This window comes from Falco biarmicus, chromosome 5, assembly GCF_023638135.1.
Source record: "Falco biarmicus isolate bFalBia1 chromosome 5, bFalBia1.pri, whole genome shotgun sequence".
NCBI classification, from domain to species: Eukaryota; Metazoa; Chordata; class Aves; order Falconiformes; family Falconidae; genus Falco; species Falco biarmicus.
Window position 1 is genome coordinate 12,882,241 of NC_079292.1, and position 24,621 is coordinate 12,906,861.

The 24,621-nt window shown below is 38.9% G+C and overlaps 1 protein-coding gene across 4 annotated transcripts in view; it reads left to right on the forward strand.

Annotated features, from left to right (window-relative positions):
- Positions 1 to 24,621, forward strand: part of TFEC (transcription factor EC) — a 140,945-nt gene that overhangs the window by 63,202 nt on the left and 53,122 nt on the right. Inside the window, exon 1 of one of the 4 annotated variants that reach the window (XM_056341047.1) lies at positions 8,508 to 8,607. The exons of the other annotated variants lie outside the window; for them this stretch is intronic. The gene's annotated coding sequence lies outside the window, so the exon portion shown is untranslated. Of the gene's footprint in view, positions 1 to 8,507; positions 8,608 to 24,621 lie in introns of those variants that run through there. 4 annotated transcript variants of the gene reach the window in all.

Sequence of the window (24,621 nt, forward strand, 5' to 3'; positions counted from 1 at the left end):
CATATTCCTTAAAAACTCTGTGCAAAGTAATTTTTACTAGATCCTTCAGTGTAGAAAAACAATTTTCAGAAATTTAGAAAACTGATGAATAGAAATTATCTGGTGAACAGAGTCTGCAAATTCTCCACTGTCTTGCCCCAGAGTGCATTATTTCATCCCTGCTTAAAGTGCTGTGACATGGTCCAGGAGAGTGGGGTACCAACCTGTCTGCTCAGATGCCTCCGCAGCTGACGGTTTGTGTGATATTGCCTTAATTTAGCAGCGATGTAAGTAGTCACCAGCTGCAGTTTTCAAGTGAGAGAGGAGAAACTAGTGGGAGAAAGCAGCCACAGGCTGAGCTGTGGATAGTTTTCTGTGGGCAGCTGAGGTTAGATCCCAGAGGACCCGGGCTCCTCCTAGCCTCTACCCGGTGAAGGTGTCCCCAGCATAGCTGCTGATAACTGAGTATGTGGTGGCTCCTCCTCTTATCTGATATATTCAGCACTATCGAGGGATTCAGAAATCAGAGGTTAGATTTTCCAAAACCAATTTTGGCAATTTATGGATTTGGCATAAAACTCTATCTCTCTTAAGGAATAATTCTTTGGGAATATTTTAGCCTTTTGAATTTTTAACTTCCTAGTATCACAAGCCCAACTCTGCACCATTGACTCAAGGCACCTTTCTGCTTTAGAGTCAGATAGCATTGTCCTATTTCTATAAATTATCTTAATTTTCAGATATTAAAAAAATACTGTTCTTTCAAGAGAAATGACTTGATATCTGGTTTACCTAAATTACATATTAATGAGACAGAAACCTTATGTTTGGTTTATTTAATGAGAAAAAAGTCAAGTCATGGAGTGACAAAAATACATATTTTATGCACGGACACAACTATGTAAAAATAAGTTGCTTCACAGAACTCTTTGTTTTTCAGTTTTGATGCTAACGTAGTTTATGGTAAACCAAGTTTGAAATCAAATGCTTAATAACTGTGAATTCATGGATAATGAGTTTTGAATTAGTCCAGTTGACAGGTCAGTCTAAGAAGTGAGGTCAGAGTCAGTGTTTTGTTTAGACTAACAAATATTTTGCACACCATAGACCTGAAGATGGAACTTGATTTGTTCTGAATATATATGCAAAGTATAACTCATTTCACAGTACTGTGATTAATAACTTTCTGTTTGGGCTTTATATAAGGTAAGAAGCACCATCTTAAGCTTATTTAGATTCTAGTGGCATAAAAATGAAATCTATAAACAAAATTTCTTTCTTTAATCTTCCTCAACTACCTATGCTCCTGGGTGTTTTACAGATTCTTATGTAAGACTCCTGTAATTATTGAACTGTTCTTTTGACCTGGTTACTTGAAGGATATTGGATTTCTGTTATCTGCAAATGGAGATTAGTAGTCAGATCACCTGTAGTGCTAAAACACTGCTAATTTTTTTAAACAGATTAATTACAAAATCTTCCTCCCTCCCCCCTCCTTGGACTTCAGTATTCACATTTAACTCCTTGTCATTTGAGGAAGACATTACCTGGGTAAAATTTAACTAAGCGCTCTAATGGCTGCGATACAACATTATAAACTAACTGGTATCTCTGAAAATGAAATAATTACATAGCTGAATAATTACTTAGGTCCTGAATATTATGATTTAAAATAATTAGAGCCTGTTCTCTGTGGCTACTGTTTTCTGTTTATTTCAGCAACCGCTTTCTTAAAGGACCTCTTGTCTGTGCGTACTGTGCATACTGAACACCAGTTCCCACTGAAGACCCAGTTTTACCTCTTTTCTTCAGCTTCCAGCTTTTCACGTAGAGCCATTGATTTCACAGTTCCCAGCCACATGGCAGTGGCTAGGAGGAGCTAAAATTACTGACACCGCTTGCAGTAGAACTACTTACGAAGTAGGGTATACCTAGTTGTGAATAGGCTTGGTCCTAACTGTGCCTCTTCTGGTTGTGCCCCCAGACTGTTGTCCCACGTTCCTGATTTTCTAGGGTTGTAGGAGCAGGAATGTGGGTATCTGTGGTAGCAGAATAAGAAACACGGAATTAGTGGCCAAACACAGGAAACAGGTCTTCTTTCCCATTTTGGGTGAAAATGAAGAGTCCTAAGTGTGCATTTTCAGAGGACAGTTACTGAATTTGCTAACATGAGCCTGGGCTTTGACCTCACACAACAGAAAGCTTTTATTTCCCTTTTTTGTGTTCTCATGATTACATTGCATTCCTTTTTTGTTATTAAATTCTGGACATGGAAGTATTCCTAGTGCTAATACCCACCAAGAAATGTGATATTTTCCTTTTGTTAACTGCAAGACTATTCCTAGAAATTCTCTTTTAAGACATAAAGTGGTATCTACCTCTCAATTCAACAAAGATCCTTTCTGACAAAAATGAAGAGTAGGGAGGGGCAGGGAGAGGAAAAATGAAATGTAAAAGAATTCTCATTTCCACATATGCAATAGAAGTACTAGACACCATGCTTGTAAATAAAGAGACAAGCATGCGGGGAGGAAAACAAGCTCACTAAGGCCAGTGACTTCCACAAAGAATGAAGAAGACAGTTGTAAAACATTATCTGTCCAGTTCACAAATCTTCTTCAGCCTCTCTTGTACAAGCCTGAATGAAAACATTTTAGGCAAAGCTTTAAAAGAACCTGGAGGACTGTACAAAAATGCCAAGAATTGGATTAATTGGCATAATACAAGGTGGCTGGGCACAGCTGGGGAAAGTGTCAGTGTAGGGAGAATCCCCACCAAGTAAGACTGTCTGTGCAATTAGCTATCTGAACTCTAACCCTTCCAGAATAATTAATGAATAACAGAGGGGATCAAGACAAAGACACAAAGTGATTTGGTGGGTGCTAGCAAGTAATACATCAAAGAATGCTGGTAATTGGCCCTGTGGCTTTCATTCTTTGCCCTATTTCTTTCAATTCATTGACTCAAAATAATGGGTTCAGGTTCATTATCAACAGGTTTTAGCTGCAAGAGCACAACACTTCAACAAAGCTATGATTGTGGCAGTACTGGTGGCTAAGTAAAAAGTTGTAGACTGTAGCACACTCCCTTGAAAGGGAAAGTAGCAGCATAGTCACAGGCTTTGTCTTAAACGGTTCGTATTCACGAATTTGCTCTGAGTTTTCTAAGACTTGGTGTTCACTGAGGTTACAATGCTGGAATACAGTTGGTATGGGCAGGTATGTATAATTCCACTTCAAACCCTATTATAGCATCATCATCTATATTCTGTTCCTTCAGCTGTAAGAAATGAAATAGAATTCTTAACATCATGTGTCACACATGCATGACATTATTTTCGTACTAACGGAGACAGTTTAGAGGCTTCCCCCCCACCCCCCCACCCCCCACCCCTTTTTGGCGGCATTGCAGTAAAAGGAAAATTAATTATTTTAAATCTGTAAAAATATCTTCCTGATCCACAAAATTTTACTTGGGGGTTTGAGGGTTTTTTGGCCAAAAAAAAAAAATGGAACCTCCACTGTTCTGTTTTTTTTCTAGTGTAAACGCTGTTGTGAGATGTTGATGTAGCTGATGAGGAGGTATTTAAATAACTAGAATAGCTTTTCATAAAGATTAGAAGAAGCAGCAGAATATTAGAGCAGTCATCTTTAACGAGTGAATGATGTGTATTTTTTCCCTGCTGTTTCATTTTGCTATGATTGTTTCTTCCTATTTACAGGCTATAGTATATGTTGGTTGTATTTTATTACTTCACATTAAATACAATTGCTTTTATGGTTAAAAGCTGTGTGACACTATGATTAAAAACTGCCCTTTTGGTTTAGTATTTGAGAAACTTGAAAAGTAGTTTAAATTTTAGAAGCATGCTTATGAGCACAAATGTATGTAAACTTTTTTAAGTTAAAAGATGTTATTTTGAAGTTGGGTTCATAGCAAACATGCAAAATGCTGTGAATGTTTGAAACAGCAAATTGTGCTCCATATTCTTACGGACAACAATATAAAAACTTCCCATCACCTCTGACAAGTCTGTTAGGAGATAGCTGCTGGTACAACTATTGGCTGCCCAAGTGTTATAGCTCAGATTCAGATCTCCATTATATCACTGTCTTTTTGAAATAGCTTGAACAAGATTTATGCATAATTTCATTTCAAGAGGACCGTATTTTGTATTCATGATATCATAAGGCAGAATCTTGAATAATAATAAAGTTAGATAAAAAGTGTCTGGACAACTTGCGGTATTTCATTTTGATCTTAGTCATGTTTCTGAAAATAACAATTATCTATGAAATATTCAAATATAGGTATGTTTTAACAGTGTATAAATATAGCTATAAATATGATGCATGACCAAAAGCCTCTCTGCCTTTAAATGCACTCATACTGTTTGAAAAAATGTTGTCAGTGATCTGTGTGTAGTAGTTCTTTGTTGTTATTTTCTGTCATGCAGGTTCATCTGTTAGAATATATGCCTTACACATATCTTTGTCTGTGCCACAAAACAAAAGCTTTCCAGTATTTGGAAAAGCTTTACTAGCACATATTCTAAATTGAATAGTTGTGTTTGATAAATTCTAAGTAACACTTCTTAGAATTGTTTAAAAATTTTAAACCTTTGTAGCAGGACACTGCTTAGCACTGAGAACAGTGCTACAAGCCTATTGTGACAAAGCTGTTAGAATGTTTGCTTTCCCTGATTCCAGCTGTTTTTGGTTTTTTTTAAGGTTTCTTGTGTAAATCTTGCATGACATAGATGATATATGAAACATTTTGAGAAAATTTCAAGATTGTTATTCTCTTAGGTTAAAATTCTAGTTCTTATGCAGGCTTCATAGCACCTAGGAAGTCTTTACCATCTGTTCATGTTGGGATATGGATGCCATAAATATATATTCTTCACAAAAATTGTTAAAGATGGCAAACAGACAGTAAACTGTGATTTATTTTAGTCTTGCCACTGTTATATGTTGTTAAAATAAGTATTTTAAAACTATTTGTATTGTCACGATCCATATTCAGAGTGCCTTCTGTCACACACACAATTCAGGTTCCTGAGCTGACAAAATACTGGTTGATCTTGTCCCAGAGGTTCTCACACTTTTTCAGAAAGTTGCTCCTCTTTTTGTATAATTTTACCTTCAAGTGAATAACAAGACTTTGGGGGAGAAGAAAAATCGTTATTAAAAATACACAAAGACTTGATCAAAATAACTTTGATGGCTAGAATGATGACAACAGTCATTCTCTTCCTTTGACAGGTATTTTTTGGTCTGAGATTTAAGGGCACCAATATTGATTTAGAAAGCTCTGTGGCTCAATTTTAAATGAAATGTAAAACTTTTCCATTTTCTCACCTATCAACCTCCAGAAAGGAGCAGCTGCTCTTGCAAGGAAAAGCACTGTTCTCACTTTGGGTATCACAATGCATTTATAATGCGGGACTTGGTTAAACAGCTCGCCTCTATGTGACTAGGAAAGAAAGCTTATCTTTAGGGTAGGAGTTCTAACTGTAGCAGCTGCGTACAAGTCTGGATCCCAGGATGCAGCGTGGGATCTGGACCCCTTTGAGGGCATCCTTTCCAGCAGGTACCCACTGTTTTTCTCCTCTCTCCTGGAAGTGACAGTGGTAGAAGGCTATTCCCTGCTCTCGCTCTCCCTCTCCTGAAAGCAGCTGCACCCTGGACCCTGCCATCCACTGCTTCTCCTGCCCAGAGAAATTGCAGCAAGCTGAATGTGCCTGAACAGTTGCTTGAAGCCTTTTTATCCCACTGAAAGTTTCCCAGAAACACACAGGGAGTTCATACTTCCTACCCCTGATGATCAAAATTACTCTTACACACTGAAAATGGCTTCGGTTTGATAGCAGAACTAACCATATACGGGAAAGGCAGAGGAAATGGAGCTGAGAGACAGTCCTGTCTCTCAAACATATTCAGTTCCTGTATTTCAGTGAGAACACGAACAACTCCAGGCTTTTAAGGATGTTTAGCAGATGAGAATTAGAATATACCCCGTTGCGTTGCTTTCTAATAGAAAGTGCACAAAGACTGCAAAGGAGAGGGGAGTCTTGGTTGCTGAAGGTCAGTTCCTGTTTCAAAGGCTGACCTCCTTTGAAAAGAGGTCTCTCTGCCTGGTGTTCCCATAGGAAGGGACCCAGGGGCTGGATCCACGCTGGCCTGCGGTCAGGGAAGTGCTGAGCTTCCATTCAAATCACCGTTCCCTGAAAAAAAAGGCGTATCAGCATACCCTTAGGTGTCTGACTACAAACTGGATGCTTTCTAAAGTATGGTCTACATTTGGATGACACTATGTACTTGAATATCTCAAAAGCTGTAAACTTAGCAAAATCCAGACTTTTCTTAGAAAAGATCTTTTTGTCTTCATTTGGTGTGGTTTCATTTGGCCTGTTATCCACTGCACAGTGCCTTACCAGGACTATTAGTGAAATATGAGCTAAATGGGTCTGGAAGAGAAGAGATTTTTCCCCCATATTTTTAGGTGTGAGAAAGGGAAAAGCATAGGATGGAAATAATTAGATTTAGGGAGCGTGATCTGCGTTGCTGAGTTTTGTTCCTAAACTGTGCCATATACCAACTTTACCAAGTCTCTCAACATACAACAATATACACCATCAATATACATTACCAAGTCTCTCAAAGATGACAATATTTACCAGGACAAAACCTTTTGAGATTCTTAGGTGAAAGGTTTATGTAGTAGTGAAATATTACAATAATGATATTTTAATTTAATTATTTCTCTAACAGTAAGAGAAGGAAATGTTCATAGGTTGGGTAGGGAGCTGACCTCTGCTATGAGTAATGTTTGTGCTTTCTCGCAAAGTGAGTTCCTTAAACAAAGAATAAGAAATCACCTCTGGATCTCAGGGAAAAGGACAGCAGGATGCTGGAGGGCACAGGGATGCTAAACAGGGAGTCCTGACCAGCCATTTCTCATGGAAATCAGTGAGGTGGAAGCCGGAAAAGAGAGGGAACACCAAGGAGAATGTATTAGAAATAACATCTGCTAATGTGTCATTGGCCAGCCAAGGAGAGTGTGACTAGTCCATCTTTACCCTTAAGGCCAGGTCTTCCATTTCTGCCCCCTTTGCCACCCTGATGTCCTTCATGATAATTTTTACATCTCTTGCCAGAATTTTCTCTGGATGGAGGTCCAAACAGGTTTTCTCATGAAAAATACCCAAAATTCTGTGATTGTTGTCTTGTTTGTGGAGCTTTGAACCCATCTCAGCTTTTCAAGTGCCCCATGGGGAGCTATGCTGTTCCTGTCTCGAACAGGACTCATCTGAAAGTACGTGCAGGTCCTGTGATATTTTTTAAATTTTGCAACGCTGTGAGAATAGTGATGACATCTTCAGCAGCTTTGGGAGAAAGCAGCTCTGTTTGGGTGTCCAAGGTGGGCAGTGTCTGAGTTTTTATCTCTATCCAACAGTTTTTTCCCTGTATAACGTTTTGCCATATTGAACCTCTTTCTTGCTTGGTGACATCAGAGGCATTATTAACTTCTTTCAGTATTGTTACTAAAAATTGTGAGCTGCTATTTGAACCTCAGCCCTCTTGCTTTTAGTCTTGTGCAATGTAACAAAAACTTGATGGTGAGTGTGAGACCTTTCAAAGTATTTTAGCTTTTCAAGTATTTCAATTTCAATTTCAAAAAATATTTTAGTATTTCAAGTAGAGGATAATTAAAACAGGAAAATACCCTGATAGTTGCAGCTCATCTGTCATCACTCGTGTATCCCAATTCTTGCCTCTCTTGAAGGATTAGATGAATCTTTTACTCTAATGTTACACAGAGAATAATACAGTGTGAGGGAAAACAGGTGTTTCCCAAATGTCTCAAAGATATAACTCTCACCTTTGAAAGTATGTCAATGTGGACATTCAAATATGCCTATATCACTTAAAGCAGTTATAAAAACTGGACTTAAAAGACACAAAATTACCTCCCTCAAGGCTTTAGCATATAGGCACTACTTTAAGGAAAGAAAAAAAAAAAAAAGGCTTAGGGGATTTAGTGTGATTTCAAGTTATTCATAATTTGAAGGAGATCATAGCATTACAAGAACCTGTCCTGATTACAGAACTTTTTAATCTCAGTCCAAGATAAACACGTCTTCAACACCGCATACACCTGAGTTGCCCTTTTAAATACCCAACACCTTGATCCATATTCAGGGCTTATTTTTTTCCTCAAGCCTCCCTGCTGTGATGAAAGAGTCATCTCATCTTGTATTAATTTTGACTTGGAATATTATTATGCTATAGCTTATGGGGCAGGTTTTCTTGTCTATTTCTGAGAATTTTAAAGCTGTTCAAGTAATGGTTAAGGTTTCCACCTCACTTCCAAACCACATGCTTTGTTCGTGAGAGGGTGGTGTTGGTAAGCAAACGTTGCGCTGAGCGATTGTCTTTCGCAGTCATCGAAAGTCAAATGTAGAACCAAATTTCTAGTAGTTCCTTAAGAGGCGAACCTTGTCCCCACCCTTCATGGGAAGGGAAGCAGGATCTGTGAAACCCCTGGGTGCTTGCTTCTCTCGGCATTGCTGACCTCCAGCCGGCCGGTCATGTCTGCCCCCCGCCATATGGGGAAGGAGCTAGGGTGAGTAGGGAGCCAGGCAAGTGCCTGCCTCCAGGGATCATTCTGCTTCTTGCTGGTGGGACGGCCAGCTGGCAGGGTCTAACGTGGGCTCAGGGACTGCAGGAGGGTGCAGGGCCTTGCAGCAGTGGTGGCAGCCCTGGGGAGAGCCTGAGCGCCCATCCCAGTCTGGCAGGCAGCACCCCGCTTCCCAGCGGGGGTGTGTGCAAGCAGCAACTGCACAACAGGGCTTAACTGTGTGGTCATTAATAATCTATTTTAATGCTCGTGTTTTAACTGCCATTGAAGTTGCAGTGTATTTTTGTGGAAGGAACTGGTTGGTTAAAAAGATATTTTCAATGCCATCTGGATTTGGACCACATTACAATTAAACTATTGTACTTCTGTAGCCGTAACATTGCACCATAGCTAACTGGGTTTAAGCTGGACCATTAACTTAATAAACTGCTTTCTGAGAAGAGGATTTAATCTCCCTGATATATAAAATGATATTTGTTGTACTACATATGTACTGCATATGTAAAGAGCAGTACATGCTCTTTACTGCTTGTTTACACAAAGCTTCTGTTAAGTTTGGTAGAAGTTTTGCTGAAAAATTCAGAGGAAGACTGTATTCAAATAATATTTACATCACACCACACTTTTCCATTATGCAGTTTATCCCTTCCTCTTGTCCATTTTATATGTAATTATGAATTATTTTTTTTTAAATATGGGGACTAACAATTACGTATGTACAGATGTTAAGTCCTTGTGTATGGATATATAGACAGATATATTCATTCACAATTAAACACCATAAAAACTTGATTCCAAATATAGACAATTTGTCCCCAAGGGAAAGGAAAATAAACCCCACTGATCTAAGGGAAAAAACAATAACATCCCTCTGTGCCCCAAACCTATAATTACTATTTGGTATCTAAAAAATTTAATCGTACTTGTTCTTTTTGTCTCCACGGTCATGGACAAATCTTTCAAATTTGGATGTCCAAAATGTAGATGAATTTTCAGAGCCTGAAAGTGATTTAAGAGCATAGTCTACGATAAGATCAGTGGGGACTGGCATTCTTGAGTCATTTTTGCAGTTCTCACAAGAATATCCTGAATGTATAATTTCACATCAAAGTCAACATGCTCCCTGCAATACTGAGGGGAGCAATTGATTTTTGCAGAGCTATACACAAAAGTATTCTGGCACTACTGTGTCAACTGACAGAACTGAGTGCTATTTTAGGTGCCCGCTTTTAAACCAAGGTAAATACCGCACCCCCCCCCCCCCCCCCCCCCGCCCCCTACTCATTTATTCCTAGACATATTATAAAGCTGTTCCTAGTTACCTCATCTTATCTGGGTCATTCTGAAAGTTTGACATCTGGGCTAAGCCAGTTTTCTTTGTAGAGAAGTAAGATCTAACACGGAGCAATCAGTCCACCTGTTTTAGACATAATCGAGACACAAGTCTCTATTATAATCCAAAATTTGTGTTCTGGAACCAACATGAATCTGTATGGAAGAAACATAGCAAAACCCAGAAGGTAACAAGGTTAGATTTGAAGCCATTGTTTTCATATTGACCTACTGCGTGCTCCCCAACCTAAAGAATGTCCAGCACCTTTGCTGAGTGGGAGAAAACAAATGTTACCACCAGCCATGGGAAATAACACTTGCTTACTAGAGACTTACGTGTGCTCCAGAACAACTGGTTGTGTTGGATGAATGCAGGTGTGAGGGTGTACACAATTGTAAATGGAAATGTATTTAAGAAGATGAAGGTGCAAATTACTTTTTCAACCAGGTCAGTACGGGGCAAGGCTGCCCTTGAGCTGTGTTTTGCCTTGGTGTGTTGTGTTTTAATCCATCACTTGGAGTTGCTTCACCTTTATAGAGCTGTACTGCCAGTGCACAATAAGTTTTCCCTAACAGTTGTTTTCCCTGCACCAAAAGAGAAAGGGAACATCTCTGCAAGGATCCTTTTGCCCAAAGGCTTGGGAGGGTTGTGTTGCCGAAGTGCTGCAGTCACCTTGAAGCCGTAGGTGTCCCAGGATTTGTTTCACAGTCATTCTGTTACTTTTGGAGGCTTCTTGGGGCTGTACCGGTATGTTGCCCATCTAGATGACAGGTAATCTGGGCTGGGTGATGTTGTGGTCACATCTGCCTGAAACTGGCCTTGTTCCGATGGGACAGATTCTGCTGAGTTGTGAAAGCAGGGGAAGTAGCGCAAGGCTGCAGGTTGTTGTCAGCACAAGGCTGGGGACTGAACAAACACTTTCCTGCAAGCGATAATTACGCCACAGTTCAGTAAAAGAGCACTTGTAAAACCAGGCACAGTCAAACACAAAATAACCTTGCTGATCAAGCAGTCATACCCTTTAGGATCTATTAACTTTTCATCCTGGCAGAGCCTATACAGGTGTGTACAAAACCTGTTGGTTGGGTGTTTCTTTCAGGAAAAAAATAAGTGTAGACTAAGAGGAAGCTGCTTCTCCAGTCTCAGGCCACAGCTGTTGTAGGAAATACCTGTGATTTTTCTCAGTTTCATGTGATGTTTCAAAGCCTCCCTTCTTCAGAGGGTGCTCAATCTAGCTGCCTGCCTTTGCATAAGTGGAAACCCCCTCCTCACATCCCCAACTTGGCTGAATGTGCTGCAAAGGTTTTAGGGGCTGAAATGAGACATTGCAGCACAAAATCATTTCCCCCTTTTAGGGTATGTAATGAATTGTGATTTTGAAATGAGGAGTAACTGCTCAGCTAAAGAAAATCCAACCAAATAAAGCTAAAACTTTACTTAGGGGTGTATGAAGTGTCTAAATGGATGCACAGACTGTATTACAGAGACTTCACCTGCTGTCATGTCCATGACCAGAAGCTGGATGTCTTAGCCTGTGTTACTAATGCCAAGTTGACTTCATACCAAATGGATTAGAGGAGAAAAATCAGGAGACCTCTCCTTGCAGTCCTCAGCTGTCTACAGCTGGTCAAGCAAATCACTTGCTGGAGCTTTCTCTCCAGTCAGAGGATCATCTCAGGTAGAGGTGTCTACCTTTGCCATGTCTAAACTTGGGCAAGATGAATCCTGTCAGGTAAAAATGCATGGCAAGAAATAGGGCTTGCCATGAAGAATTTACCATTTCTTTAGGAAAGGTGGGCACAACTCCAGAAAAAGGATGGCAAAGAGACGTGGCAGGAAAAGTGATCCAGCCTGTCAGTCATTGCATGGGAATACTTCCTTTCTGTCCTGAGATAAAGTTCTTCACCATATATCCTGGACCCATCTTAATCTAGTGTATATTATTAATTTTGCCATAGCTCCTCCAAACTTCCTTGTTAAGTCTGAGTCTCAAGCAAGAGCTGAAAGCCTGAGGGTGGGGAAGGGGAGAAGGAAGGATGAGAGCAGACTTTGCACACTTCACAGTCTGATCTGAAAAAGGAAGTGCTGAAAGTTTTGCAAGATAATCAGACCATCAAAAAAACGTTCTGCCTGTCGTGTAGCCAGTTTCAGAGCCAATTTAATGTAAGCAGTGAGCCAAACAGCTCCACTGCAAACCATTTCAGCAATAGACTTTACTGCAGGTGCTCTCACTTGAATTGATATGCAAATGGCCAAATAAGCAAGGGCAGCTTTATTTTTTCTGATTATTATATAAATTGATGACAACAGTGCTGTAAGTGGAAATTCACAATCTATAGCACATGGGTTATGGGTTGAAAATGTGGAAATACCTTTCAGATTACTTTGCACTTTTTCTTTTCTTAATTTCCATTGGCTAAATGTAATCAATATGCCTGATAAGCATGAGATATTCTTCCAGCTTTGTTTTTTGCTGCATCACAGATGGTATGTGAATGTAAATACAAGGGGTCAGTAGACTACATTAACAGTCTTCAACATCAGATATATTCCACACTGGTAAAAAAGGAGGGAAAACAGAAACAAAACAAAAATAGTTTCAAAACCAGGCACTTCACCATGCAACAGAAATACGGATGAAGTGGCAGACTTAGGAGGTGAGAATTAGGAATTATATGTAGAATAAAATACAAAGAAAAATGCTGATAAAATTTTAAACTGTTTACTTAAACAAAATTAAATCTGTGAATCAAGTAAATTTTGCCTCCCTGTTCTAAAATGGGTCTTCTAATGAAAAAATTCGATGTTCTTTTTCATCTCAACTTTCCTCAATCTTCAGTCTCTGGGTGTGACATCTAGTTAAAAAAAAAAGTCTAAAAATAGGACAGTGAAATGTAATGTCTCTGAGCAATAATGGCATGACTCAGACTACTTTTTCTTAAGAGTCCACTGTCAACTCAAACTAAGGATGGCCTTTGTTCAGTTTTAATTGTTAATGTTAAGCTATCTTTCTTGCAGAACTTTGGCAAAGACAGCTCAAGTTTTTGTTGTATAAATTATGATGCCATATAAACTTTAATTAAAGGGATCCAGATACTTAGCTACTATATCTCAGGATTTAATGAAACGAGTTATAGCAAGTCATGATCTCAGCTAATGTGACCAGCATGCAAAGATAAGGATGGTCATTTACCTTACATGTGAGATAACCCCCAAACCATGTAATTGACAGCATCTGTAGCTCATTGACATTAATATATTTAATGATGATCAAACAAAGACTTTCCACTGTAGCATAGGAAATTTTCGAGTTCTGTTTCCATAAATGTTGCCGGACCTTTGGGATAATATAATTCTTGCTGCTGGTATCTGGTTGCTTGAGACCCCGTTCAAGGACGGGTGTTTTGAGGTGAGTGGTAATAGGTGTCAGGCTGGTACCGCACTATAAGAAGCTGTTTCCCATTCCATTTATGGAACCACAGGCAACTGGGACTGACTCTGCCCACGTGTATGCCTAATGCCTCTGGGGTGCTTTCTGCTCCCTCTCAGAGCGGATGATGTTGGGGTTGCTGCTCAGAGCACCCATGAGCTGTTCAGCAGCTGGAAAGAAAGTTACTCTTAAAAGAATCCTTGAGAAAAAAGCAGAACCTAAAAAAGCAGACTGGCTGTCTCCCCTGAGGAGTAAATCATTCTGGAAGTGCTAGTGGCTTCTACAGGTAAAGGGAGCAAATGTGTTACCTTAGTGCCTACAGATGTTTGATCAGGTCTGCAGCTTCTTGTGCTTCATAGTGAAGTCCTTGAAAAAAGGTCTGACCAAGTATAAACACCAACAGGAATTTTAGTTTACCTTTATCAAAATACTCCTAATTTGTAATGAAACTGAATTAAGCAAATTCATCTTTTTCTTTGATGTGCATGACTTCTGTTCATTCAGCAAAATGCTCAAAGGGTTAAATTAGAGCTGAAATAGAACACGGTAACATGCAGGAGAGCCTCCCCCTCCTTCAAATCATATTTAAATGATAAAAAGTGTTTCTACAAGCTTAGATCCAAACTGTAGATTTCCTGTAACATTTAATAATGTAACCTCATACATAATGATAAAATTTAATTCTTGTAAATTCAATTTTTAAAATTACTGTAATTATTTGTCAGAAAATAATTGAAACAATTTATTTTCTGTTTGTTTGAATATTGTTTAAAGTTGCCTACTCCTATGCACAAACATTTTTCTTTCTTTTTTTCCCCCAGGATTTTAATTTTGAAGATCTTCTTTCATGATAATTCTATTGAGTTCATTATTTTTCTCCACATTGCTATTTCTTAATTCCTACCATTGCAATTAGATTTTATTTTAAATTTTAGCTGGGGAGAAATTATATTAAATTTGTATGTTAGGGAGCTGTGCCAAGAGTGTGTGACAATGAGGACAATAATGATTTTATATTTGGAAAATGTCAACAACTTTATTAAATGAAATTAAATAAGATAGCTTCAAAGACATAGCAGCTAGTGAAAGTCTGGGATACTGTTGCTTTTTTACTCCTTTTTGTCAAGCAGGTGCAAGGAAAACTATCCAGGCAATCAAAAATATAATATAAATGTTGTTATTTAAGATTTTTGAACATAGCTTTATATGCCTGTGGAATTCATCACTACACATGTGCAGACTTTGTGCAAGTAAGCAACATTCATAACTGAATGTTATGGAATATTAAAGTAAAACATCTTCAGAGAGCTTCTATTTAGAAATCCCTATTTCACCATCACTGATTTTCATCTGAAAGTTGCCAGTCACTAACTTTCAGCTCAGTGAAACCCATTATTATTTGGATTGGTTGTTACAGTTGTTCTTATGATCTTATAATTTCCCCTTCTTTTTCCTGAATATCTGAAAATGAACACCCTTTGAGACAAGTAGATTAGTTAGACTGCGTTTTCTCATTGTTACATTAGCTTAAGCTGCCTAAACTAAGCCAAATTTGTCCAAAAACTGTAGGAACTCAAGGTTGAGTGACCAAACCAATCTCTGATTATATATATATATACACACACACATATACACACACATATACATATACATATACATATACACACATATACATGTATCTATCTATCTATATATGTTATATACAGCCGGGGCATGAAATAGAACTCTTGTGTTCTGACGCTGGGGCATGACAAACACACTGCTCTTCAAATTACGATAGTGCCTCTAGGAAACATAATTACAATTGGTGGCGGTGACATTTCAACTGCTCCTACAAAGACCAGAATAATATAATGTGATAAGAACTAATAAATTGCCAGACTATTGCAATCCTCATGAAATCTAACAGTGGGATTGAGAGTATGCACAAGATCTCAGCACAGTCGAGTAGTCACAGTACGTAGTATCTAAAGGGTTTCTCATCAGTCTGCATCAAGCAGTCATGTTTATCTTTGTGTGGTAAATATCAACACCCCAATCCTTTTTCTGCTGTGTCTCACATTTCCTTAAAGTACTTGTGTCTGTAGAGAACACAAAGCTTCTACTTGCATTCAGGACAAAAGAGATTCAGAAATTGATCCTAACTTTGTTCTCCTATAATGGCCTTTGTCATGTTTTGCCATTTTTTTTAAATTGTGCATATTTTCAGGTTTAGCAGGATTCAAGCAACCCAAAATCTAAAGAACGCTACCATGCAATTCATGTTATGGGTCACTTGAATCTATGAGAGTTAGTATGCTAATTAATTTGACTAAGAAATTCAAAGCACACTTACTGCCAGGTCTATGAACAGATGTCTAGGGTAGCAGTAGCATGTATTTAATCCTAGCTTTGTGTGCCATGTTTGCACATGGTCTTTAAAGTCTGAGCTAAGATTGCCTTATATCCAGGCTTCCACCTCTCAGTACACATTTAGAAACCTAGATAGAAGTGTTCCTGGAAGTGGCCACTGTGTACAGGTATTTGTACCCCGTAGAGCTTCCCATGGTGGAGGTTTTCCGTACTTGTAAGCAGCCGTTCATTTGCACTGAATGTGCTAAAGAAAAAGTAAATCTTAACTCTCAAAGAACATGCGTTTGAGTATTTTGCTTCATCACATGTCAAGTGCATTGACCCACAACTTCAGAAGTGGATGAAAAGGTGGACATGAGCCAGCAACGTGTGCTTGCAGCCCACAAAGCCGACTGTATCCTAGACTGCATCAAAAGAAGTGGGAGGTGATTCTGCTCCTCTACTCTGCTCTCTTCAGACCCTACCTAAACTAATGTGTTCAGCTCTGGAGTCCTTGGTACAGGAAAGTCATGGACGTGTTGAAGCAGGTCCAGAGGAGGGTCACAAAAACAATCAGAGGGACAGAACATGTCTCCTAGTAAGAACGGCTGAGAGACCTGGGGTTGTTCATCCTGGAGAAGAGACGGCTCCAGGGAGACCTTATTGTGACTTTTCAATATTTAAAGGGGGCTTACAAGATAAATGAGGATGGATTTTTTTTTTAGTAGGGCCTGTAGCAATAGGACAAGGAGTGATGGTTTTAAACTATCAGATTAGATTCAGGTTAGATATAAGGAAGAATTTTTTTATGATGAGGGTGGTGAAACACTGGAAGAGGTTGCCCAGAGTTGTTGTGGATACTTCATGCTTGGAAATGTTCAGGGTCAGTTTGGACGGGGCTCTGAGCAACTTGATCGAGTTGAAGATGTCCCTGCTCATTGGAGTGGGGGTTGGACTGTATGGCCTTTACAGGCCCCTTCCAATCCAAACCATTCCGTGATTCTATGAAGTGATGTCAGGACTGTTATTTCCATGTGTCCTGCCCTGTGTATAACACACGCTGAAGAACAGGGTGCTTGTATCCTGTGAAATTCCACAATGGAGAAGAAAATCTCATTCCCTCTGGGATCTGTTCAGGCTGTTCATTGGGGTTGTCAAAGTAGCCCTTGACGTTTTTGTGTCTTGTTTTCACTGGTAAGAATTTAAATAGTGTTTGACTTGCCTCAAAATTTTGACTGCATGAGGAGTTAGCAGCTCTATGTACTTCAAGTATTTGGGTGTGGTTTATTTAGATATGCCTTACGCTCATTAAAGCTGGTTTTGCAGTTTTCTTAGTTGTGATCATGGACTGATTAATAGAGCTGACTCTTCCTGCCCCACTCTGAGAGAACTTTTGTTGTCCACAGAGTCCTACTGATGAAAAACTGGTGCAAATGATAGGGAACCAAGCTCATAACTTGAAGCACAAAAAGAAGGCAGACTTCTGCCTCAGTTTGAGGGGAAAACTAATTTAGAAATATCAGTAATCATAATAGACCTCACTTTTTCATTTCAGGATATAAAAAATACATGTTGAAGGCAGCAGATTAATTAATATAATAACATAAGAACCTCAAATGCATGGAAAGTTTTGAGATAAATGCACTCTCTGTGTGTTTATCCATCTATATATAGCAAGGCATATATGAGAAACAGAGAGAAATCCGTATATATGTATTTGTATATTTTTTTGTATATATATATATATATCTGGGCTATTATAAATTACCATTTAAGGGTATAATTTCAGTTACTTATTGTTAACTGAACAGAAAGATGGGAAGATTTTCTTTTACAGTTGAGTAAAGGCCAACTGTGTTGATCTGCCCTGCCACTTGGTCATCTCCCGCTGGGGGATGTCACCAGTACCATGGTGCAGCTGGAACGGAAAAGAGGGCCTGTACAGGAAGAATATTTGTGGAAAAGGTCAGAACAAGAGACAAACCCACCAATAATAATAGACACTTGGATTTATAGAGAATTGTTTGTTGTATTTTTTTAGTATAAATAGAATATTACATAATTATGTAATTGAAATTTAATTCAGTTCACTCAGTCATGAGGAGGAATTGAGGTAATTGTGGAAGATCTAATAAAAAAATTAAATTAATCTTCTGAATGCTCTAAACATCTGCCTGCCTTTGCTTTGTGCTCAGGGACAGAGCTCTCATTTGGAAGAGGGCATGGAGGGGGAAAGGAGTAACAGATGTCTTCAAGTTAGGCACCGCCTGCTCAGCTGTAATGTTATCTATACCCCTTTATATATCTGGTTTCAGAATTCCCTCATCTAAAAATGAAAACCACACTTTGCAGGGCAAGTAAGACTACCAGAGACGGCCTTTTTCATAACAGCAACTTATGCGCTCTGGTTTCTCTAGAACAGGAGCCATGCTTAAGTAGGAGTCACTGTGCCTTTGTATGTTTACAATACCTTTTAGATACATTTAGAAACCATATCCCTCTTGATATACTGGTGGTAGGAATGTAAACCTTTATATAACATTTTGCATCTAAACTAGCCCATAAATAGACACTTTTTTGGGTCTCAGTCTTACCGAGTGCTATTTTTAACAGAACCCCTACATTGAAAGATGCCGATCTACAAATGTGCTATAGTTCTGAAAAACTGTCTACATATATTAACTAGTCCTTAGCCATGTAGTTGTATTGTGTGCTTGAGTAAATGGTGTTCCAGGTGGAGCCTTAGGTGGGATGCGAGTGTTTATGGTGTCTGCCTGCCTTCTCCCTACATCTGTCTCACGTTCATGAGCAAAACAATTTGCACACTATTTTTTTCTGTTAGAAAAGTGGAACAGTTGGTGCCAGCCTACATAATGGCTGGCTATTGTAATGCCTTCTTTTTATTAACAAAAGCACTCTGAATATTCGTAAAAAAGTTGACATTATTTCATTAGCTGTTGCAGGTGTATGAGTAAGCTTACTGAAAAGAGTATCATGCTCCCTGCTGGAAATCTCCATGAATGTTTCTCAAATCTGACTTCCCACAAGCACGGAGGACCATGTAGCAAGGCAATTAATTGGCACTGAATGTGTATCCCCAGTCTCTTGTTCTTGCTCTTTTTTATTAGTCCAGAGCTGTATTTATTTTACTTTTTTCATAAATCTCTGAGATTCTAATCAAGCGCTCCGATAGATAGACATAAATAGGTGTTTGTAAAATTTCTCAGCCCTTTTGACTTCCTCAGTTTTAACAAAAAGAGCTTTTATAGATTGGATTTTTGCCAGTGTTACAGAAACAAGACTTTCAGAGTGTATTTCAAAATTAGAGCTGCACTCCAGGAGCTCAGAAATTTCCAGTCATGTTCAAAACGCAGGAAATCTGCCGCGTTGTAAAGCTGGTGGTTAAAATTATCAGCTGATTGTGCCTCCTGAGCAACCTGCAACACGGGGCAGAGCCTGAAATTTTGTTCTGAGATTGTGAAATGTGTAGCGTGAGGAATTTCTGGTGTATCACAGGCTCTTAGGAGTGTTGTGGCCACTGGGCGTGCAGTGCAGCTACATGGATTAAATTGGTTGGAGGTGCTGGGCTGCCAAGGTGGCAGGAGGTAGATAAAAGTGGTGATGATGGGTCTGGAACCCCATTTCATTCCTTGCTTGAGCTCTACCACCACTTTTTCTGTACTGCTATAATGTAATTAATAAATAATAATAATGTTTAATGGACAGCTTTGGCCTGCTGACATTTCGAAGTAGTATAAATGGGTGGAGAGCTTGTGATGAGAGCTAGGATGTGCACAAATCATCTTGTATTGGGCTCACAGAAGAGCTATTAGAAAGAAAGATCCATAAATCTCTACTGTAGTGAGCATTAATCAGTCTGGGGACCTGATGCATATAAGCAAATGTCCTGGTTTTCCCATGAGCTTCAGAGTTATGCTTTCAAGAATAATAACTACTTTCTGAATTTTGGCCTCCTGCCCTAAGAGTCTTCCCCTCTTTAGCAATACAGGCATTGCTGCCAGCCTCAGATACACCCTGACTCTGTCACATTGTGTGCTGAAAAAGAGAGCGCCCATATTCAAAAGCAAGTAAAAATGACACAGTAAAGACAAATAATTAGATTTTTTCCCCTAAATTCTGTGCTTTGCAATAAAACCCCAGCAGCTGAGGTTTGTGGTTCTGTCCATTACTTCCAAGTCTCTAATTTTTGTCCTTTGCTTTTCACCTCTACAGTGGATTAGCAGCTGCCTGTGAACTTACAGCCTGCAGATCCACAGAACATGTAAGAGCTGCAAATCGATAGAAAGCAGCTGCTTAGCATCCCTACATCACCCTACACAGAGCAACACACTCATGGCACATCACTGGGGGATGAAGCAGACATTCAGAGGGAGTATAGTGATGCTGAACATTTGTTATCTCTTCCTTATCCTTCTTGACCAGGGCTCAGTGTTTCCAGAAAACACAACTGCTGTAATAATGATCCAGCAAGAATAATTTGCAAGAATTAGACCCGGAACATTTTTTACATGTACTCTTTTCATGAACTATATGGCCAGATCTCTTTTTATGGAAATTAATTATTCCCAAGCCTCCCTGTACCTTGTCTTGCTGCTATGAAGGGCAGTCTTACTTCTAAATTCTCAGTATGACACTGTGGCTGAGACCAGGATATTTATATATATATATATATGTACACACACACAGAGAGGTAAAACAGAACTAGGTTTTAATCCCTGCTCTATATGAACTCCCAGTTATTTCAGTTGTAAAACTGGTGAATAATTATTATCCCCCAATGTATGAAGCCTTTTTCCATATTAATGGAAGTGAGCATTAGTGAAATATTAGGAGCAGTCGGTGGACTTGCTGAGACCACAAGTCGTGGTGCCTGCATCTGGGGCTACTGCTGCAGGGTCTGGGAGAGGAGCCGTGCCTTCCTGGGGTAGATTCGTAATCTGTATTTTTTTTTCCTGTGGCAGGCTGCAAAAGCCATAAATTTGAATGGGCAGCTGTGCTCCACACAGGGGTTGGGGTTGGGGTTGAGGTGAAACTGTGTGTAATTCATTCAGTTGTGTTTTTCGCATGGCGGTGGTTTGGCTAGTTGTATAAACAAAACTTTTTAAATGCAAGTTTTAGGGTTAAATAGGAAACAGTGAATAATATTTTCCTAATAAGTGAAGCCAGCTTAAAGATTCTTGAAATACTTTTGGAAGCCAGGTTGACAGAAAGATGTTTTGTGGACATACTCTGCCATTTGGTAAGAGATGACTTCTGAGCTACTAGAACTACCTACACTTCTTATTCATTAGGCCAGATCCCAGTACTCTGTTCCTCAGCTCTCATATAGGTACAAACGTGGTGAGGAATAAAAAGCCCCAAATGTATATTTTTTCTGTGTTGAAGACACTGACTTTAAAAAATATAAAAGTGTAACTTGTCGTCAGGTGTAAGTGGGCTTGGCTGCCTTCGACTCCACTGCAGCTGCATGCAGCTACACTGATTGACACAACCTAAAGACCTAAGTTTAATTTTTTTTTAATATATATTTCTCTCATAGTTTTGAAAGCAAACCCAGTGTTTGAGTCTTTCTTTTAAAACAAAAAATGCATGTAAGAACGTGTCCTTTATGTTCATTAGACATATTGGTGAATTTGATAGTCCTGTAATTTGTAAGCTACATATATTGTTGCTTTAATGCATTCCCTTACTACTTTGATAAAAGCCTTAAGATGTTGCCACTAGTCCTTTGATGTTTCCTTCTGATGTTACAATACCTCTTTTTTTTCTTCTTTTTCAAAAAATCTGGTTTGCATAAACATGAGCAGGCAAGATATTTCTAGTTAAGGACAGAAATATCGAGTTCTATCAATAAAAGGACAAAACAAGAAGGTATATCCAGACTTTTATATACTCTTGTCAAGCCCTTATAGATCAAAAAATACTCTGCATGAGTGTTTACATTTTAAACATTTTAGAGCAAATATATTTCACTAGTCTTTTTTTTTTTTTTAAAAGCAATGTAGGCTGCAGTGAATTTTCTTGTGATACAGCAATCACTTTTCTAACAAGCTGTTACGGGAACTCTGGGAGAGTAAATGTTATACTGGTAAGAAAATACTTGCATGTCTAGTCTTGTCCATAAATTACTAGTCTACTAACAAGGATTAATTGGTTATCATACAAGAAAAAAGACTGAATTTTTATGTTTAGCTTCTAAGCCGTATGTCTTTTCTTGAAAATAAAATTGCATAGTTGTATAGTCTGTTTTTTTACTGGTACTAAGTAAGGGATGCTGATGCTGATGCTGATGATGAGTATTATTATTATAGGAAGAGATGTTTCAGCTAAAGGTCCCATTGACGAGGTGGTGCCATTGTTCCAATGGGACTGAAATAACCCTTGCAAAATAGATTTTCCAAAATTAAAAAGATGTAATAATAGTGATAAATAAATCTTATTATTCACATTTATCAAGGAAAATAGATTAATTGTGTTGCCTAAGGCCATATAGGGAAAATGTAGCAAGGGCAGGGACTGAATACACTCTACTCCTGAGTGTCAATCCACTGTAATTTAAATTACTGGCAAGTGTTATAGAAAGAGTGATTTTCCTATGAATGGCATGACTGTTTTCCTGTATTCAGGAAGAATCCAGTGTAGTGGAGCCACAACATGGTCTGGTGATTAAAGAATGTTAACTTAAGCCAAGAAATACCAGCTTGCATCTTGCTTCTTCTAAGGCATGTCCTTTGGCTAGTCAAAATGTCATGATCAATTCTCAGTAATGTAAATAGGCATAATATATGACTTTTGTTGCACAACCAGTGTGGTACACTTCTTATGGACTTTTTTCATAGCTCACTAATGCAGGATGCCCTTGACAATTACTGCTTAAAGCTTCAGTCCTACAAGCAATTGTCCATGTGAGTATTTCCCTGGAATCAGTGAAAGCCCTTCGTAAGATAAAATGGGAAAAATGTAGGCAGTTGCAGGATCAGGGCCTAGAAAGGTATTAACAAGGATAAAGACATTCTTGTACCAATAAGAAGCGATTAAACAAACAAACAATCCCCCCGCTTTTACCTCCTCCCCCCCCTCCCGAGATGGAAGTAAGTAGAGACAAAGTAAGCTCCTACTTAGCTAAGGGGAAATTTTGAAATTGGAAATAAGTAGGTTAAATGAAAACCACTTAACTAGAATCAAAAACTGTGCAACTAGAAACAGTTCTAGAGGAACAGAAAAATGAAAGGAGCCAAGTGATTCTTGAGAATTAAAAGTCATTAAGTACATCTGTTTCTTCACCTTACCTCAAATCAACTACTGCTTTTGTGTCCACCTTTTGTCCGCACTGTGTTGTTAAAGCTACTGAGTTTGGATGTGGGACAATGGAGACATGTTCTTCAGCTTCCATTTATTACTAGTACATAAGGTCACAACTCTGAAAGGTCCTCCCCCTTTTTTTTTCTAATCTGCAATATTCTATAGTCTCTATTTTAATACTGATTGATTTTACTGTACAGCTGTAAAACAGATTCTGGAATTCATGTCATTGATCAGAGTGTGAATTGTCTCTATGTAGACTTTTATTTCCTACTGCTGTGCAGGCCAGTTGCTGCAATCCTGTTTTCACCTTCCTACCAGCTTTCTCTTTTGCTTACCCTCCACACATTTTCTTCAGTCAGTGTCCAGATCTGAAGCCTACAGTCAAAAGTCAGAATTTTACTGTACAGCAGTCACTGGTGCCGTGAACCATTTCAACTTGTCTTACTTCTATGCAAAGACTTTTTTTCTGTATCTGTCACATCAAGGGAATCCCAGAGTGTCTTATGTCAGACCCCCTAGAGGGTGGGCTGTGAAGGTAGGTTTAGGAATCTGATATCTATGTTCACCTCTCTTGTAACACACACTTATTATTGAAGTCTAAATCCTAGGACTACTAGGAAGTCTAAATCCTGGACACCCTGTACACTGAAAGTGAGATCTTTATGCTGGCATTGAGAGAAGAAATGTTTACTATGGAGTTTTTTGTGGCTTTTACTGAATCCTCAGCCAAAAAAATGTCCCAGGACCCTCAGTTCCCAGTATCTGAAGTATGGTTAATAACCAAATTACCTGTTGCCCAGAGCTGTTGCTCTTCCATGAGACACCTTTCCCCTGCCATCCATGGAAGTTTTTACACATGCATATTTGTGTTAATGAACCAATGAAAGCTTTAAATTATTTGCCTGCCTATTCACTACCTGGTTCAACATTTGCCACCTTGAAGAAAACCATAGCAACAAAACAAACAGATCTACTTTGGATCCATAAGATGATCAAAAACCCTGCTGGGAGTATCGCTTTCTTGTTTTTTGGCAGTTTTTGTATGACCCCTAACCCTGCTGGCAAAGGGCGTTCTGGCTGATGTACTCCTGTGGTCTCCAGCTTCAGGTCTAACATCAGGACTCTGCTCTGTGCAAATACAGAAAGTGAGCTAATCAGGATTTTCTGCATCCAAGCTTGCTTTTATGTTGAACATGTTCTATTTCTTTGGGGTTTTTAATAGTTAAACAGTTCTTCTACATAACCACCCAGGACATCTTGTACCAAACTGGGAACTCCAATCCTTTATGTTTATTATGGCAGCACTGCTTTGGGCTGCTTACTGCCAGGGCCAGTTTCAGACTTGGCACCTAAGTAAGTTATCCATTTGAAAACTGGCGTAGGGTCTACATTTCTTATCACTATGTTCCAGCATTCTCTGGTTTTTATTGTTTTCTTTAATTCCCAGCTTGTGTAATTGCCTCATCTTGGTTTTCCTTTTCTTCTTTTAAGGTTGTTTAGTTTTTATTATGATGACAGACTCATCTGTCTTTTCCTTCACAGTTTTATTCTGCCTATTTTCTTTGTGAAGGGCTTTAGT